Here is an 18,445-nt window from a genome sequence, read left to right on the forward strand (position 1 = left end):
TTTTGTGCCTGGGGCGCAAGAGCACCCACGCGTACGCGTGGTTGACGCTTGTGCGTGGTTTGGCTATTTTTCAACCCGCGCGTCCGCGCGTATGACGCTTGCGCGTCGATGAGTTTTGTGGCCATCCACGCGTGCGCGTGGAGTGCGCGTAAGTTGTGCCAGTTTTGTGCCTGGGGCGCAAGAGCACCCACGCGTACGCGTGGCTGACGCTTGCGCGTGGTTTGGCTATTTTTCAACCCGCGCGTCCACGCGTATGACGCTTACGCATCGATGAGTTTTGTGGCCATCCACGCGTGCGCGTGGAGTGCGCGTACGCGTGGCCCTGTTTTCATGCCAAAGTTGATTTTTGAGTTTTAAAAGCCAAATCTCATACTTCTAAGCCTCCGATCTCACCTCTTATGTATTAAGTCATTCTGATATGCCTAGCAATGAGCTAGGAAATGTGGTAACTTGTGAGTGAAGCAAGGGGAAAAGTTATGATCAATGATGATCAAAGATGATTATATGAGATATGGAGGATGACGGTGGAAGTACCGTGTATGCCATGAGCCGGAGGGCTATATTTATTGATAAATGGATATGTTAAATGGATAATAATGAAAAAATATTGAAATGTGATGTGCGACCCCGGGTAGTAGGCAGTGGCGTTATCCACTTGCTCTGGGTATGAGACGGGAAAGGAGGATTATGATAAACGAGTTTGTGATACCTGGGTAGTAGCAAGGGTCGTGGTTCGTCCCGCTTGCTCCGGGTCATTGTCTGAGGATTGATAATAATGAAGGGTGATTATGAATAAATGTTTATTTGTGATACTTGGGTAGTAGCAATGGAAGTTATGATCAATGATGATCAAAGATGATTATATGAGATATGGAGGATGACGGTGGAAGTACCGTGTATGCCATGAGCCGGAGGGCTATATTTATTGATAAATGGCCCGTTCTTGATTGGACCATGAGCCGGATGGCTGAGTTATTGCCGGGTTATGGCAAAGCCATTATTGTTTATGGCTGAGTATAAATGCATATATGATTAATGAATGAATATGTTAAATGGATAATAATGAAAAAATATTGAAATGTGATGTGCGACCCCGGGTAGTAGGCAGTGGCGTTATCCACTTGCTCCGGGTATGAGACGGGAAAGGAGGATTATGATAAACGAGTTTAATCGTGGGGTTTTTAAATGTGTATTTGTGATACCTGGGTAGTAGCAAGGGTCGTGGTTCGTCCCGCTTGCTCCGGGTCATTGTCTGAGGATTGATAATAATGAAGGGTGATTATGAATAAATGTTTATTTGTGATACTTGGATAGTAGCAAGGTTCTACTTGTATCATGTTTGTGTATTACTTGCCTGTATTGCTTGTGTGTGTACAACTGAGAGGCCCCTCATGCTGGTGTCGGTGGGTGTGAGGGCTGTTCTTGATGGGATGAATTGATGATGCGATTGCATGATGATGTATTGATATAGAACTGCTGAGGCAGAATAACTGGTGATGGTTTTGCTTATGATTCTGAGTCTGATTCGTGGAAGAGTCAGCGAGTTGGGAAACATGTGAAACATGAATTGAATTTAGCACTCCCTTATGACAGTTGCCTATTCATGGATTAGTGAGAACCTAGGATGAATAATTGGTGAAGAAGTTTAGGATGCTTAGTGAGTTTTTGTTGCAGTACATTGAATTTATTTGGCACTTTTACTGTACTGGGAACCCATGGGCCCGGGGTTCTCATTCCGTATATATTTCTTGTTTTTCAGATACAGGTCCAGGTGCTCAGAAGTGAGTTGTGGGTCGTCTGAGAGACGGCGAAGATCTTTATTTCCTCTACTTTGTGTTTTGATGAGAATCTCTCCACCTTTGTTTTGGAAAGTTTATATTATGTATTGAACTCTTTGAATTTGCCTATAGAGGCTCTCATGTTTCCTTCGGGAGAGATTAGGATATACTGTTGTCAACTAATTTCATAATGTACTCTAGCCGACCTAAACTTCGCGGGTCGCGACTAGTAGCTACTTACTTATGTTATATATATCTATCTGTTATCTATCTCTTAATCTCCTCTACGCCTTATCCGTATATTGTTTTTGGCTTCACGGTTTATCTTTTGTTGTCGAAACATGAGAGATACGTCTTCGCGATTTTATTTCTACTCTTTTCAGGCTTCTCGATTAATACTCCTTTCGAAATTACCTATATTTATTTATTAAAAATCCACCTGAGAGTCGTACCACCGTAATATCATTGACTTATGACTCGAGCATCCATTTGAATTCGCCTGACTGAGATTTACAAGGTGACCATAGCTTGCTTCAAGTCGATAATCTCTGTGGGATCGACCCTTACTCACGTAAGGTTTATTACTTGGATGACCCAGTGCACTTGCTGGTTAGTTGTGCGGGAACATGAAAGAGATCGTACTATTACGCAGGAACCGGAAATCAACCCGAATAACCCGGTAAACCTTATGGCGGCGTTGGAGAATATGGCTGCGGCTATGCAGGCCACTACAGAGGCTCTTGGGCAACAGATGAACAATAATGGCAATGGCGGAAGGGAAGCTCAGGGCCCGATGACACTGGCAACCTTCTTAAAGGTTAATCCACCTAAGTTCAAGGGAACCACCAATCCGACTGAAGCTTTATTACTTGGATGACCCAGTGCACTTGCTGGTTAGTTGTGCGAAGTTGTGACAAAGAATTAAGATTATGAGCGTGCGTATTGAGTTTTTAGCGCCGTTACCAAGGAATGGAACTGTCATGATTTCTGCGCACCAATTACTCAACCTTAGTTGCTGTAGGTTTATTTCCTACAGCGGTGGTTATAGAAGCCTTCTTAGGAGGGTTACAATCAGCATTTATGGGTGTCTGATCCCTCGTTGGCGTTTGAACGCCAGGATTAGGGGTTGGATGGGCGTTTAACGCCAATTTTCCACCATTTTCTGGCATTTAAACGCCAGAATTGGGCATGGAATGGGCGTTTAACGCCAGTTTTTCACCCTTTTCTGGTGTTTGAACACCAGAAGTGGGCATCCACTGGGCGTTTAACGCTAGTTTCTCACCCTTTTCTGGCGTTTGAATGCTAGAATTATTCCTCTCTGGGCTCTTACTGTCCTCAAAGGAATTTTGGACAGTGGTCTGGTCATCCTCTATTAGTTGTTCCTTTCTTGGCTTTCTGCTATCTTGAGCTGAATTATTCAATGTCTTCCCACTCCTTAGTTGAACATCTTGGCATTCTTCTGTTATCTGTTTAGATAGCTGTTGTTTTGTCTGATTCAATTGTGCTTCCATATTCTTGTTAGTATTTTTAGTGTCTTGGAGCATCTCTTTAAATTCTGCTAACTGTTTTGTCATAAGAAGCAATTGCTGATTAAGTTCAAAAACTTGTTCTTAAGGACTAGGATCAGTAGATATTGCCCTAGCTTCTTCTTTCATAGAGGACTCACTGCTTGAGTACAGATGCTGATTTCTAGCAACTGTATCAATGAGCTCTTGAGCCTCTTCAATTATCTTTCTCATGTGTATAGATCCACCAGCTAATTGATCTAGAGATATTTGAGCTTTTTCTTTAAGCCCATAATAAAAGATGTCTAACTGCACCCACTCTGAAAACATTTTAGAGGGGCATTTCCTTAGCATCCCCCTGTACCTCTCCCAGGCATTGTAAAGAGATTCATTATCCTCTTGTTTAAAGCCTTTGATGTCCAGCCTTAGCTGTGTCATCCTTTTTGGAGGGAAATATTGATTCAGGAATTTATCTGAAAACTGTTTCCATGTTCTTATACTTGCTGTGGGTTGGTTATTTAACCACCTCTTAGCTTGATCTTTTACAGCAAATGGAAATAGTAATAATCGGTAGACATCCTAATCCACTTCTTTATCACGTATTGTGTCAGCAATTTGTAAGAACTGTGCCAGAAACTTAGTAGGTTCTTCCTGTGGAAGACCGGAATACTGGTAATTTTAATGCACCATGATAATGAGCTGAGAATTTAGCTCAAAACTGCTTGCTTTGATGGGAGGTATACAGATGCTACTCCCATATGCAGCCGTAATGGGGTTAGCATTGATGAGTATTTTGGTGAAAAATAAATTTCTCCCAAAACACACAAATCTAACCGGCAAGTGTACCGGGTCGTATCAAGTAATAAAAACTCACGGGAGTGAGGTCGATCCCACAGGGATTGATGGATCAAGCAATTTTAGTGGGTGATTAGTTTAGTCAAGCTGACATTTAGTGAATTGTGTGAAATTGTAGCCAAGAGAATGAAACAGTACACCTTCAATTCTCCACCCAAGACTCAAAAACAAAGAAAATAAAATTTAAAGAGAGCTCTTGAATCCTCGTGCTCCCTTATGGAGCCAGCCTCCTCACAAATATGAAAATGATGCCTTATATAGGCTTTACAAAATGAAAATGAAATTCAAAACAAATTACAATTAAAATGAAATTTCTATTCTAACTATCTCTTGAGTGGTGTCAATTGGGCCCTTGCTCTTGATGGAATTGGGTTGATAAAGGCCTTGGTTGATTGCTCTTGGAGTTGGAGAAAGATCCATTGTGAACCGGGTTGAAAAACATAAAAGCTTGAGTAAAAGTTTGAGCAAAAGTTAGGGGTCTAACTTTTGCTCTAACTTTTCATATCAGCCCCAATGTTTTGCTGATACCCACGTTGGTGCAAAAGTTAGGGGTCTAACTTTTGCTCCAACGTTGGCCTCCCTTATGCATGTTCATGGCGCCAACTTTGTCCTCTTGTCATGTTGCTAATTTTATGCCCAATATAGACTATCATATATGGTTGGAAAGCTCTGAATGTCAGCTTTCTAACCCACTTGGAATCACTTCAATTGGACATCTACAACTCAAGTTATGATCATTTGAAGAGGGCATGGTCGCTGGCTTTGGTGTGCAGCGTTTGAGGTAACGTTTGCCTCAAACGTTGGCGAAAACGCCAGTTCTGGAGGCTCAAACGTATTGTCCACCCCATACTATTATACATTGTTGGAAAGCCCCGGATGTCTACTTTCCAATGCCGTTGAGAGCACATTATTTGGAGCTCTACAGCTCGAGTTATACTCCGTTGAAGGTGCAGAGGTCAGTTGGCCTCACTGCAGGTTGCCACCATGTTCGTTTATGCACATTGCGGGGCAGTTTTATCCCTCAATTTTAGTGTCCACCATGCAGTGCCATATATGCTTGGAAATCTCTTGATTCCTACTTTCTAATGCTTCTTGAATCACCTCATTTGGAGCTCTGTAGCTCAAGTTATTCCTGTTGGAAGTATACCCCTTGTATGCCTTGTGGTGTGTGGCGCCAACGTTAGCCCAAAAGGTAGGGGTCTAACGTTGGCGCAAACTTTTGCTCCTCCCTTTGTATTTTTCTCATGCCAACGTTAGCCCAAAAGTTAGGGGTCTAACGTTGGCGCAAACTTTTGGTGCCCAGGGAGTAATTTTCAAGTTCTAACGTTAGCTTCAAAGTTAGGGGTCTAACTTTGAGGCTAACTTTTCACCCAAAAGTTTGTGCAAAAGTTTGAGGTTAACTTTAGGTCCAACTTTTTGCTTCCTGGTTCAATTTCACTTATTCCATTGTCCTCTCTTTACTCCTAGCCATTCCTTCTTGCTTCACCCTTTCTCCAAGCCTTCTTCACCTATCATTAATCAACTAAACACATCAAAGCTATGCTCAAAATCATGAGATATTCATTCTTTCATAATATGTGACAATTTTAGCATAAAACCTCATGAAATAGCATGAATTCATACATGGTTGATTAAATCAAAGGAAGCATGAAAATCTACCCACTTGGCTTGCTTATGGCTCAAGAAAGTGCATAAAACCTATTGAAAACAAAGGAAAAAGCATAGAAAAACATGACATGGTAACATGTCATCACAACACCAAACTTAAACCTTGCTTGTCCCCAAGCAAGAAAAGAATCATGCAGTAAAGATTGACAATCCAAGGAAAGAAGAATAACAACTCAATGTTCATGGTAAGCTAGTTTTCTAAGCATGCTACAATCACAAAAGAAATGTAAATGATTGATGCTTCCATCTAGTTCAATTTATGAAATCTTTCTTTTATATTTCTTCCTTGAAACAAGCTTTTGATTTTTTTTTATTTAGCTTCTCCTTTTGGGTGCTTTGCCCCCTGAGTTGATAACAAATCTATGACTTCTAAATGCTTTGTTTTCAAGTATTACCACTTGATACATAAGCACCACAAGCATTTGATTAGAGGACTTCATTAAGCTCATTTTTCTTTTCTTTCCTTAACTCTCTAATCATTGATGCTCAGAGCCTTGAGCTTTGAGGGAGTGCTTTTGCACTTTGAGCCTAGCCTTGACTTCTAAGTGTTTTGTTTTCAAGCATTTGGCTTGATACATAAACACCACAAGTACTTAACAAATAAATTGCCATTGGTACTCAGAGCCTTCAGCTTTCTCATTCTTTCCCTTTTTCTTTTCTCGCTTTATTTTTGCATTTGCTTCTTCAAGGTTTTCATGATTTTCAAAAGATTTCACAAAATGTCCTAGATGAAAACTTCAATTAAATAAAATCTACTGCAATTAAGCAACAATCAAACATACTAGCTTCCCAATACTTTTATGCACATGCTAAAATCTTCTTTAATGCCTTGTTTGTTTATGATCATGATACCTTGTTGCTTTTGAATTCACAAAACTCAAGTTGGTAATCATAATGACATAGCACCATGTTGCAATTTAGAAATCAAACTATGCCTTTTCATACACACATGCATACAGAGAAGGTAAAGACAATCATGCAGTTTATAGTGCTTGAAACAAATGAGAGGAAAAAGAACTTTACAACCTTGCAGTTCATCTTCATTATTGTTGTCCTTTTTCCTCTATTCTTCCTCCTTCCCTTGCCAAACTCAAAATACTTGCTCATCATCAAGCAATAATTAGAACAATGGCTATGGGGCTAAGATGTATCATGAATGTCTTACATAATGAAATGTTAGTAGCACATGTGTTTTAAGCAAGCAAAATTAAAGATAATAATCAAGGCACAAGAGACAGAGACATTGTGATTGCAAGCTTAAGAAGGTGAGCATAATACTTTGCATAAAGAATAAGTGGCACACCAAACTTAATGTGACACTTTCGCTTGGAATCAATGCAAGTATCCAGTAAAGATTTGAAGCAAATTATGTTGCATAGCAACACCAAACTTAGAATGCAATCCTATGTTCATTTATTTTGAATTAAAACCAAGCAAATGAAACTGTTCTTTATTAAATACAATCACTGAGCCAAGAATCTGTCATTAATAAAGGTCTCTTGGTGATGTATTAATAAACACAGCAAATAAGCAAACTAAAATGGAAGCATTAAAAACAAAGAATTAACTAAAGTAAACAGAATAACAAAATATCAAACCAAAAGAAAATTAACACTGCAAAGACATTATGGTTATGCAGACAAGTGATGTTGCTGAACGATTTGCATAGAAAAATAGGTGGCACACCAAACTTAGAATCTTGGTGTGTCGCTTTTCATTTTTGATTTGATGCAATCATCCAAAAAGATTGAAAACAATTTGTTGCAAGGCAACAGCAAACTTAGAATGTAACCATATGCCAATTTATTGAATTTTAAACAAAGCAAGGAGAAAAAAATATACCTACTGTCTACCTGTTCCTTACTTTCTTCCTCTTCTTCCAATTTGTTAAGAGGAATGACTTCAAGAGAGGAGAAGATTCAGCTATTGCCCCCTGTCTTGGTGTCCTCTCAGCAAGCTTTTTGTTGTACATGGCTTGATTGAGCTTGCCTGCCATTGGTCCAGGGGTTGGATTGCTTGTGGTTGACCTCCTCTTGAATGTTGTCCTTGGTAGTTTGGTCGCAATCCTCTTTTCGGTGCTTTTGTCAATTGCCTTCACTTCTTTGAATCCAAGTCTTGGTGGTTGTGTGATTTTTGGAGTTTTGTATTCATCCAGAGCCTTTTGTATTGGTGGTTCCATGAACTCCTCCTTTATGTACTTCTCTGCCTCACTTGAGTTTGGAATGACTTCTTCACTTTCTTGCTCCTCCACTTCCTCTTTTACACCCAACATTTGTTTCAATCGCTCTATCATGGGGGAGGTTTGTCGATCTTCCCAATATTTCTTCATCTCCTCATCATACCTTTCAATCATGGATTCAAATGTTGAGGCGTTTTGGTCCAGGGAGGTTTGTGAGAGTTGTGAGTCTTCATGTTCTCTTGTCATCTCAAGTGCAGTTTTAGGTTCAACCACCTCATTCTTCATTGAAAGTTCACTTGATGCAGTGGCCTCCTTATCTTGCTTTTCCACTTCCTCATCTACACATTTGTCTTCATCCTCACTGGTTGATGGTTCTAAGTTTCCCCTTGTTTGCTCTAAGGACCCATTTATCTGCTCGAGGATGGTTTCTTCCCAAGATGGGGATTTTGTGTAAAATTCCACTAAAATTTCTTAGTGAGGCAATAACTCAAACACCTTGGTTTTAACTTAGAGCAGAGAACAAAAACAAAGAAAATGCTTGATCTAGACTTCTCACCCACTTAATCATTGTTGATCTAATCAATCCTCGGCAACGGCGCCAAAAACTTGATGAGTATTTTGGTGGAAAAATGAATTTCTCCCAAAACACACAAATCTAACCGGCAAGTGCACCGGGTCGCATCAAGTAATAATAACTCACGGGAGTGAGGTCGATCCCACAGGGATTGATAGATCAAGCACTTTTTCTTAATTTCGATTAACCCACCAACTGTTTGATTTTTTGCTTAAACTAACTAACACTTCAATCTAGCAGTAAATTGAAGTGTCATTAGTTTTGTATTTCTCATGCTCTGCTTGTATGTCAGGTACAAGAAGAACCATACCCAATTTTCATGAACAAGACGAAAGAACTCTCAGGAGGTTAAAAAGAGCTGAAAGAGGGAAAAATATTGTCGGAGAAGAGGAATCAGACGAAGAATTCCAAGAGATGGAGGAACATTCAACCAATCCACCAGGTGGAGAAGACAACAACAATGGCATCCCACCCCAGAGGAGAGTTTTGGCTTCCTATACCTTTGCAAATCCTAGACATTGTGGGAGCAGCATCTTGGCTCCAAATGTCAATGCCAACAATTTTGAACTCAAACCACAACTCATCACTCTGGTTCAGAACAATTGCTCTTTTGGTGGAGGACCACTTGAGGACCCACACCAACATTTATCCACTTTCTTGAGGATATGCAACACTGTCAAAACTAATGGAGTGCCCCCTGACAGTTACAAACTGATGTTATTCCCATTTTCTCTCAGGGACAAGGCCACTCAATGGTTGGAATCCTTTCCAAGGGACAGCATCAACAACTGGGATGATTTGGTAACTAAGTTCCTTGCAAAATTTTACCCACCTCAGAGGATTATAAGGTTGAAGGCTGAGGTTCTTTCTAACCCACTTGGAATCACTTCAATTGAACATCTACAACTCAAGTTATGATCATTTGAAGAGGGCATGGTCGCTGGCTTTGGTGTGCAGCGTTTGAGGTAACGTTTGCCTCAAACGTTGGCGAAAACGCCTGTTCTGGAGGCTCAAACGTATTGTTCACCCCATACTATTATACATTGTTGGAAAGCCCTGGATGTCTACTTTCCAATGCCGTTGAGAGCATATTATTTGGAGCTCGACAGCTCGAGTTATACTCCGTTGAAGGTGCAGAGGTCAGTTGGCCTCACTGCAGGTTGCCACCATGTTCGTTTATGCATATTTCGGGGCAGTTTTCTCCCTCAATTTTAGTGTCCACCATGCAGTGCCATATATGCTTGGAAAGCTCTTGATTCCTACTTTCCAAAGGCTCAAGAAAGTGCATAAAACCTATTGAAAACAAAGGAAAAAGCATAGAAAAACATGACATGGTAACATGTCATCAAGCATACGACCCCAGAGTCCTTCTAGACTGTTCAATTCCACTTAGGTCCATGATGGAGAAAAGGGAATTGATGTGAATTACAAATAAAATATATTTTTATTTTTATTTTATTTAATTAAAAACAAATCGAATAAATAAAAAAAAGATAAAATAAAATAATTAGAAATTAAAATATAAATTCCGAAAATTAAAAGAAAAAGGAAAAATAAATTCAAAAACTAGAATAATTACTTAATTAAGAAGATTTGAAAAATTTTGGATATGATTTTTGAAAGGGATTTTGAATTTAATGAGGAAAGAGAAAAACAATAAAATTAAATATGAAAGATATTTTTGAATTTAATGAGGAAAGAGAAAAACAATAAAATGACACCAAACTTAGAATTTTTAGATCAAAACAAAGAAAACAAACAGGAAAACTTTGAATATCAAGATGAACACTGAGAGCAACATTTGAAAAAATTTGTTTTCTTAAGAAATCAGAAACACAAAAGAGACCAAACTTAAAATATAAAACTAAACTCAAACAGAAGACTAAATTATGAAGTTATTGGTTTTGAAAATTTTCGAAAATAATTTAGAAAAATAAAATAAGGATTTTAAAATTTTAACCAAAAACAATAATAGAAGACTCTAAAACAAAAAGAAAAATTTTTCCTAATCTGAGCAACAAAATAAACCGTCAGTTATCCAAACTCGAACAATCCCCGGCAACGGCACCAAAAACTTGGTGCACGAAATTACAATTACACTTTTACAATTCCGCACAACTAACCAGCAAGTGCACTGGGTCGTCCAAGTAATACCTTACGTGAGTAAGGGTCAATCCCACGGAGATTGTTGGCTTGAAGTAAGCTAGGGTTATCTTGTAACTCTTAGTCAGGATATCAATAATAATTCTCAGTTTTAATTGGAATGAGTAAAAGAACATGGATTAAATAATACTTGTTATGAAGTACTGGAAAATAGGTTGAGGTTTTGGAGATGCTCTGTCTTCTAAATCTCTGCTTTCCTACTGTCTTCTTTTTCACGCACGCTAGGCTCCTTCTATGGCAAGCTGTATATTGGTAGATCACCGTTGTCAATGGCTACCATCCGTCCTTTCAGTGAAAATGGTCCAGCTACGGGTTTCGTAGTGCTAATCATCTGTTAGTTCTCACTATTGTTGGAATAAGATCCATTGATCCTTTTGCACACAGTCACTGCGCCCAACAATTGTGAGTTTGAAGCTCGTCAAAATCATCCCTTCCCAAATCCTACTCAGAATACCACAAACAAGGTTTAGACCTTCGGGATCTCAAGAATGCTACCAATTGACTCTAGTTTATACCACGAAGACTCTGATCTCATAGATTTGAATGCTCTGTTGTCAGGAGAGGCAGTCAAACTCGTGAACTAGGAACCAAAGAGATACACACTCAATCTAAGGTAGAACGGAAGTGTTTGTCAGCCACGCGTTCATAGGTTGAGAATGGTGATGAGTGTCACGGATCATCAAATTCATCATGTTGAAGTTCGAGTGAATATCTTAGAATAGAAACAAGCGTGATTGAATGGAAAACAATAGTAATTGCATTAATCCATCGAGACACAGCAGAGCTCCTCACCCCCAACCATGGAGTTTAGAGACTTATGCCGTAGAAGATACAAAATTTAGATGTAAAAATGTCATGAGGTTCAAAAATAAATCTCTAAACGTAGTTTTTATATTCAACTAGTAACCTAGGTTTACAGAAAATGAGTAAGTTAAGATAGATAGTGCAGAAATCCACTTCCGGGGCCCACTTGGTGTGTGTTTGGGCTGAGCACTGAAGCTTTCACGTGCATAGGCCATTCCTGGCAATGAACTCCAGCTTTTGTGCCAGTTTGGGCGTTTAACTCCAACTTTTATGCCAGTTCTGGACTTTAACGCTAGAAAAAGGTAAGGAGTTGGCGTTTAAACGCCAGTTTGCGCTACCAAATCTCGGGCCAAGTATGGACTATTATATATTTCTGGAAAGCCCAAGATGTCTACTTTTCAATGCGATTCAGAACGCGTCAATTGGACTTCTGTAGCTCCATAAAATCTATTTCGAGTGCAGGGAGGTCAGAATCCAACAGCATCTGCAGTCCTTTCTCAGCCTCTGAATCAGATTTTTGCTCAGGTCCCTCAATTTCAGCCAGAAAATACCTGAAATTACAGAAAAACACACAAACTCATAGTAAAGTCCTGAAATATGATTTTTGCATAAAAACTAATAAAAATATAATAAAAACTAACTAAAACATACTAAAAACTACATGAAAATATCACCAAAAAGCGTATAACATATCCGCTCATCAGGTTGTCATTTTCTTGAACAATTGGTGAGCAATAATGAGAGATATTATCAAATTGAGAAAAGGAATTGAATTCGAGCTATCTAATCCAAGCAATCATCAACAATCAAACAATTGAAATTAATGAACATGAAAATACCTCAATTCATTAATCCAAATCAAAGTAACAAAGTTCAAATCCAAGATCTAAAGTGAATTGAACAACTAGAATACTAATTGACATTAGGAGAAGAAGATCCACAACTTGAATCAAAGTACAAGTGAATTAGTAATTGATCTCACCAAAGTAATCTAAGAGAAATTGAGATGGAGAGAGAAAAATTCTAGAGAGAAGTTGGAGTTTCTCTCTCTACAAAAACAAACTAACTAGGAAAATTATCTAAAAAATGTGTCTAATGTGTGAATTGTTGTGGATCCCTCAATCCTTTGTCTTCTTATGCCTTTTCCCGCCAAAATTCTGCTCTTAACAGGGTCTGTAACTACCCTGAATTTGCTGGTCACGTTTTCACTTTAAAAGTCACGTGTGGCATCAACACCTACGCGCAAAGAACGCGTACTCATTCCTGGGGGTTCTGCGATCCACGCCCATGCGTCAAGCGTACGTGTGCATCCATGAGGTTCTGGCTCAGCCATGTGAATGCGCCGGCTCCTAGCTTTGGCTCCTTCGTGCTGATCTCAGTGGCCCGCATCGACGCGTACGTGCCAAGTGTGCGTGCGCGTCGCTGCTCAAAACTCCAAAGCTCCAATTTCCATGCTCCTTCCCTTTATGCATGCTTCCTCCCTCTCCTCTAGGTCATCCTTGCCTTATAAGCTCTGAAATCACTTAACACACGGATCACGGCATCGAATGGTAATAGAGGAGGATTAAAATACATATAATTCAATGTAAAAACATCATGTTTTCATCCATGAAGCAAAATTGGGGAAGGAACACAAAATCATGCATTTTTATATGAATAAGTGTGAAAGATCATTGATAAAACCCTCAAAATCTATACAAGATAAACCCTAAAAACGTGGTTTATCAATAGGCCAAAGGATCTTTATATGAGAGACCCAAACCTTCATCCCATTTACCCGAGGTATAAGCACATACACCCACATTAATATAACCTAGGGCATCACTTATAGATTCACTGTTCAGGTTCAACTCACGCCCTTTTACATAAGAATGAATGTTTTCCTGATGACAAGTCATATATGCATAAAACTCACGAACAAGATCAGGATACACTGACTTCTGATTTTGAAAAGATGATTCCAGTCAAGAAACAACAGATTTTCAACGAAAACAAATTTTTTGTTTTTTTATAGTGGGTAAATTAGCCAAAAAAGTAGGGCACCAAGGATGATGAGCAACAATACCTCTATAAAACATATAGTTTATAGCAGAAGAGAAACAAAGAGGGTTGTAACGAGAGTGATAGTTCATGAAGTGAGATTTATGAGAAAAGGATCCACATTTTTGGGTTCCTTCACTAAACAAAGAGGGATTCGTGGATTACCTCTCTGATAGTGTTGAGGAACATACCTGGCTTCGGCCTTTGAGGGCTCAGAAGGAGGTTCTTCAGTGGCTGGACACTTTTTTTTCGAGGCACTAGGGCGAGATAGTGCACTTTACGAAGTTATTGCCTGAGATGAAGATGGATACCTTGGAGTCTTCTTCGTGCATGCCATGGTCTCAATACAAGGAGGAGAAAGTGAAGGTGTGGGAGAAGGAGTGAAGGTGGGATCTTGAGAGCGAGAAGGGGCTCGAGACTTCTTAGCAATCATGGGAAGTTGGTAAGTGAGGGTGCCCCTTTGTATAGCGGTTTTCTTCCTCATTATTATGACACAATGGTTTTACAGTTTTCAAAGCAAATGGTGGTAGTGAAAAACCAAAGAAGCATGCAAAGAATTATGAAAAAGTTGGGTTTGGTAACTGCTACAAGTTAATGGTTCCTTGAAAACATGCATGTGTAGACCTTATGGCACTTTGAAAAGACATGACATAATTTTCAAAGGTTTTTCATTTAAAAATAAAATAGTTTTCATAAAATACAAAGAAAAGTAATTTAAGAAAATAAACTTTAAACCATGACACAACCCATGAGGCCCACATTCATAAAAGTTAACTCTTATTGGGCCTTAAGGAGGTTGTGTTTAAGGAAACACAAGGGACCACATAAAATCTAAAAAGAATGGTTAGCTGACATGAATCTAAACTCAGAACTAAACACCAGATACCACGTTCCAAGTTTATGGCTCTTCACTTATCAAGAATTGTCTCATCCTTACCTAAGAGACAAAAACTTTAAACAAGGCATCAACAACGTTTAAAACAAAGAATCATAACTAAGAATGCCTAAACTAGTTTTTAACTTACAAAACCTATCCTCAGCCAGTGTTTTAGTGAATATATCAGCTAATTGTTCATCTAATTTAACAAATTGAATGTTAATATTACTTTTTCAAACATGTTCCCTTATTGAGTGAAATCTTACTTCAATGTGTTTTGTTCTTGAGTGCAAAATTGGATTTTTGAAAATATTTATGGCACTAGTGTTATTACATAACAGGGGAATATTATCAGCATTCAATTTATAATCAGCCAGCTAAGTTTTTAACCACAACAACTGTGAGCAGCAAGAGGAAGCAGCAATGTATTCGGCTTCAACAATGAAAAGGGACACTGTGGACTGCTTCATGCTTGACCAAACATTCAAGGATCTGCCTAAAAAATAGCATATACCCGACGTGCTCCTTCTATCAACTCTATCATCGGTAAAATCTAGATCACAATAACCAGCTATAGAAAATTCATCTGACCTAGGATTCCATAAACCAAAGTTGGATGTTCCATTTACACATCTTATAATTCTATTTAATGCAGAAAGATGTGATTCTTTTGGTTGTGTTTGGAAACTTGAACAAATTCTAATACTTTATACAATATCAGCTCTAGAGGATGTTAAGTACATAAGAGAGCCGATCATACCTCTATGCCTAGTCTCATCAACATCTTTCTCAGTTTCACCCTCTTCTGACTTTGAGTTAGGATGCATGGGAGTATCGATGGGTTTGGCATTCTCCATACTAAACTTCTTAACTAATTTCTTGGCATACTTCTCTTGGTAAATGAATGTTCTATTTTCAGTTTGTTTAATTTCAAGTCCAAGGAAAAAATTAAGCTCACCCATCATACTCATGTCAAATTCACTTGTCATGACTTTTCCAAATACAGTACAAAGTGATTCATTTGTTGATCCAAAGATTATGTCATCAGCATAAATTTGGACTAGAATGAAAGAATCATTAGAGTTTTTGATGAATAGAGTAGTGTCTATGGTGCCTCTTTGAAAATCTTTTTTCTAAAGGAAAAAATTAAGTCTTTCGTACCAAGATCTTGGAGCTTGTCTTAACCCATAAAAAGCTTTTGAAATTTTGAAAACATGATTCGAAAACACTTTATTTTCAAAGCCAGGGGGCTGTGCCACATACACTTCTCTATCAATAACACCATTTAAGAAAGTACATTTCACATCCATTTGAAATAATTTAAAGTCACAATGGGCAACATAAGCTAGGAGAAGCCTTATAGCTTCCATTTGGACTACAGGAGCAACGGATTGATCAAAATCAATCCCTTCTTCTTGATCAAATTCTTGCGCCATTAATCTTGCTTTATTCGTAGCAATGCTTCCATCTTCACCCAATTTGTTCCTAAAAATCCATTTAGTGTCAGTCACTTTCTTTCAAATAGTAGTGGAAACAAGTGGAGTAACCTACCAATATACATTCATATGCTTTTGGATCAAAATTTCCTAAATTTTCTTTTGTGTTTAAAACAAAGCATTTACATCCAAAGATATGAATGTAGTTCAAATTTGATGGGTTTTCTCTCCAAAGCTCATAAGGAGTTTTCTTCAAAAATTTTCTTATGATTGTTTTATTTAAAATATAGCAAGCCGTATTCATAACTTTAACCCAAGGGAACTTAGGAACTTCACTTTCACATAACATGGCTCTGGCCATTTCTTGAATGCTTCTATTTCTTCTTTCCGTGATACCAATTTGTTGTGGTGTTCTTGGACAAGAGAAGTTATGTGAAATTCCAAGTTCATCACAAAAGGATTCAAAAAATTGATTTTCAAATTATTTTCCATGGTCACTTCTAATAGAAGCAATCTTTAAATCCTTTTCATTTTGAATTCTTTTGTTAAATACGTCAAAGGCCAAAAATGCATCATTTTTGTGTGCAATAAATAAAATCTAACCAAATCTTGTATAATCATCCACTATCACCAAACTATAATGTTTACCATCTAAACTTAGAGTTCTTGCTGGACCAAAGAGATCAATATGTAGCAACTCAAGTGGTCTTTTAGTAGAAATGTCTTCCTTTTGTTTAAAAGAAATCTTAGTTTGTTTTCCCATTGACAAGCATCACATGTGATGTCTTTATCAAACTTGATCTTAGGAAGACCTTTCACTAAATCCCTTTTAACAAGCTTGTTTAATTGAAACATGCTTGCATGGCATAATCATTTGTGCCATAGCTATCTTTTCAGATTTGTTAGAATGAAAACAAGCTATATTTTAATTCTTTAGTTCATCAAGAGTGAGGCCATACACATTATCATAACAGTTTGCAACAAATAACACTTCATCATTCTTTTCATTCACAACAAGGCACTCTAATCTTTTGAAAATTTCCAGGTAACCCATATCACACAATTGGCTAGTATTAAAAAGATTTTGCTTCAAACCATCTACCAAGAAAACATCATCAGAGAAAGTAGAGAGATCTTTACCTACTTTTTCAATTGCAATGATTTTACCTTTACCGTCATCTCCAAAAGTCACAAATCCTCCGTTATACTTGTTTAGTTTGACGAAGAATGTTGACCTTCCCATCATGTGCCTAGAGCATCCACTATCCAAGTACCACATGTCTTTCTTCTTCTTAGATGATAGGAAAATCTACACATAATCTTAGGTAACCTTAGGTATCCAAATTAATTTGGATCCTTTAAAGTTAATCCATCTTGGTTGCCCAAGTGCATTGAAATCACAAACAACCTTGGATGTTTTGTTTCCTACTCTTCTTTTGTCAATAAAGCATTAGAAAGAAGAGTAAGCAGGTTTATTACAATTAAAGCAGTGATTTCTGTGTGTATGTTGCTAAAACTGATAGAAGTTTTGATGCCGAAAGTGATTAAAAGATTGAAATTTTATGGTTTTTGAAAAGGATGCATTTTGTTTGACAAATCCATTTCTAGAATTATAACCTCTTTTAGCAACATATCTTGAACCAGAATTTTTTGAAGCTGGTGAGCGAAATTAGAACTCGGACAACTTCAAAACGGCAAGTGCATCGGGTCGTCCAAGTAATACCTCAGGTGAGTGAAGGTCGATCCCATGAGGATTGTTGGATTGAGCAAGCAATAGCTATCTTGTTAGACTTAGTCAGGCAAATAATAAATGAAGGGTTGTTGTTGTAGGCACATAAAAGAAACTGATAAAGAAAATAAAGAAAGAAATTAAAGAATTGATAAAGAGTTAATATATGAAAGTAGTTAAGGTTTTGGAGATGCTTATCTTTCTGGATTGATACTTCTTACTAACTATTTTAATAGTGAATGATTCATTCCATGACAAATTGTAAATGATTAAACCCTAATTCCTTTGCAATTTAATCTCCTCTTATTCTCATCAGAAGCCAAGGTCAGTGGTCATTCGATTCGAACGAGGGTGAAGCTCAGCATTTTAATTTAGTGCCACAAAAACCTTAATTACCTAAAACTAACAGGATTTCATGTCACGTATCCTAATTAGCTGCAGGTAACCCTCAGTTTAGGAGGAGTTTTTTCAAGCTGTAGCTCAAGTGACCTTGGTCAGAGTATCACAAAGAGCTCATGTAGAATTAGGGGTCATACTTCCATTCCACCCCAGATTCATAGGATTAAGAACGAAAACAACACCTTAGAATTGAATCAAACATTAATTAAAAGAGAAGAGTAATAATATTAATCCATAGGAATAAGCAGAGCTCCTAACGTTAACCAGGAGGTTTAGTTACTAAAACTTTACAAAGAAAACTAAAAGAAGATCTGAAGTAATGTCTCCCCTCCCGGGAGGCGTGATCCTCAGGAGGAAGGAAGTCCCTTATTTATAGTAAAATCCTTTAAGACTCAACCTAAATGATGTTAATTTAAATTTAAAAGTTACAAGGTTAAG

This window comes from Arachis ipaensis, chromosome B07 (genome assembly GCF_000816755.2).
Source record: "Arachis ipaensis cultivar K30076 chromosome B07, Araip1.1, whole genome shotgun sequence".
In the NCBI taxonomy this organism is placed as follows: Eukaryota; Viridiplantae; Streptophyta; class Magnoliopsida; order Fabales; family Fabaceae; genus Arachis; species Arachis ipaensis.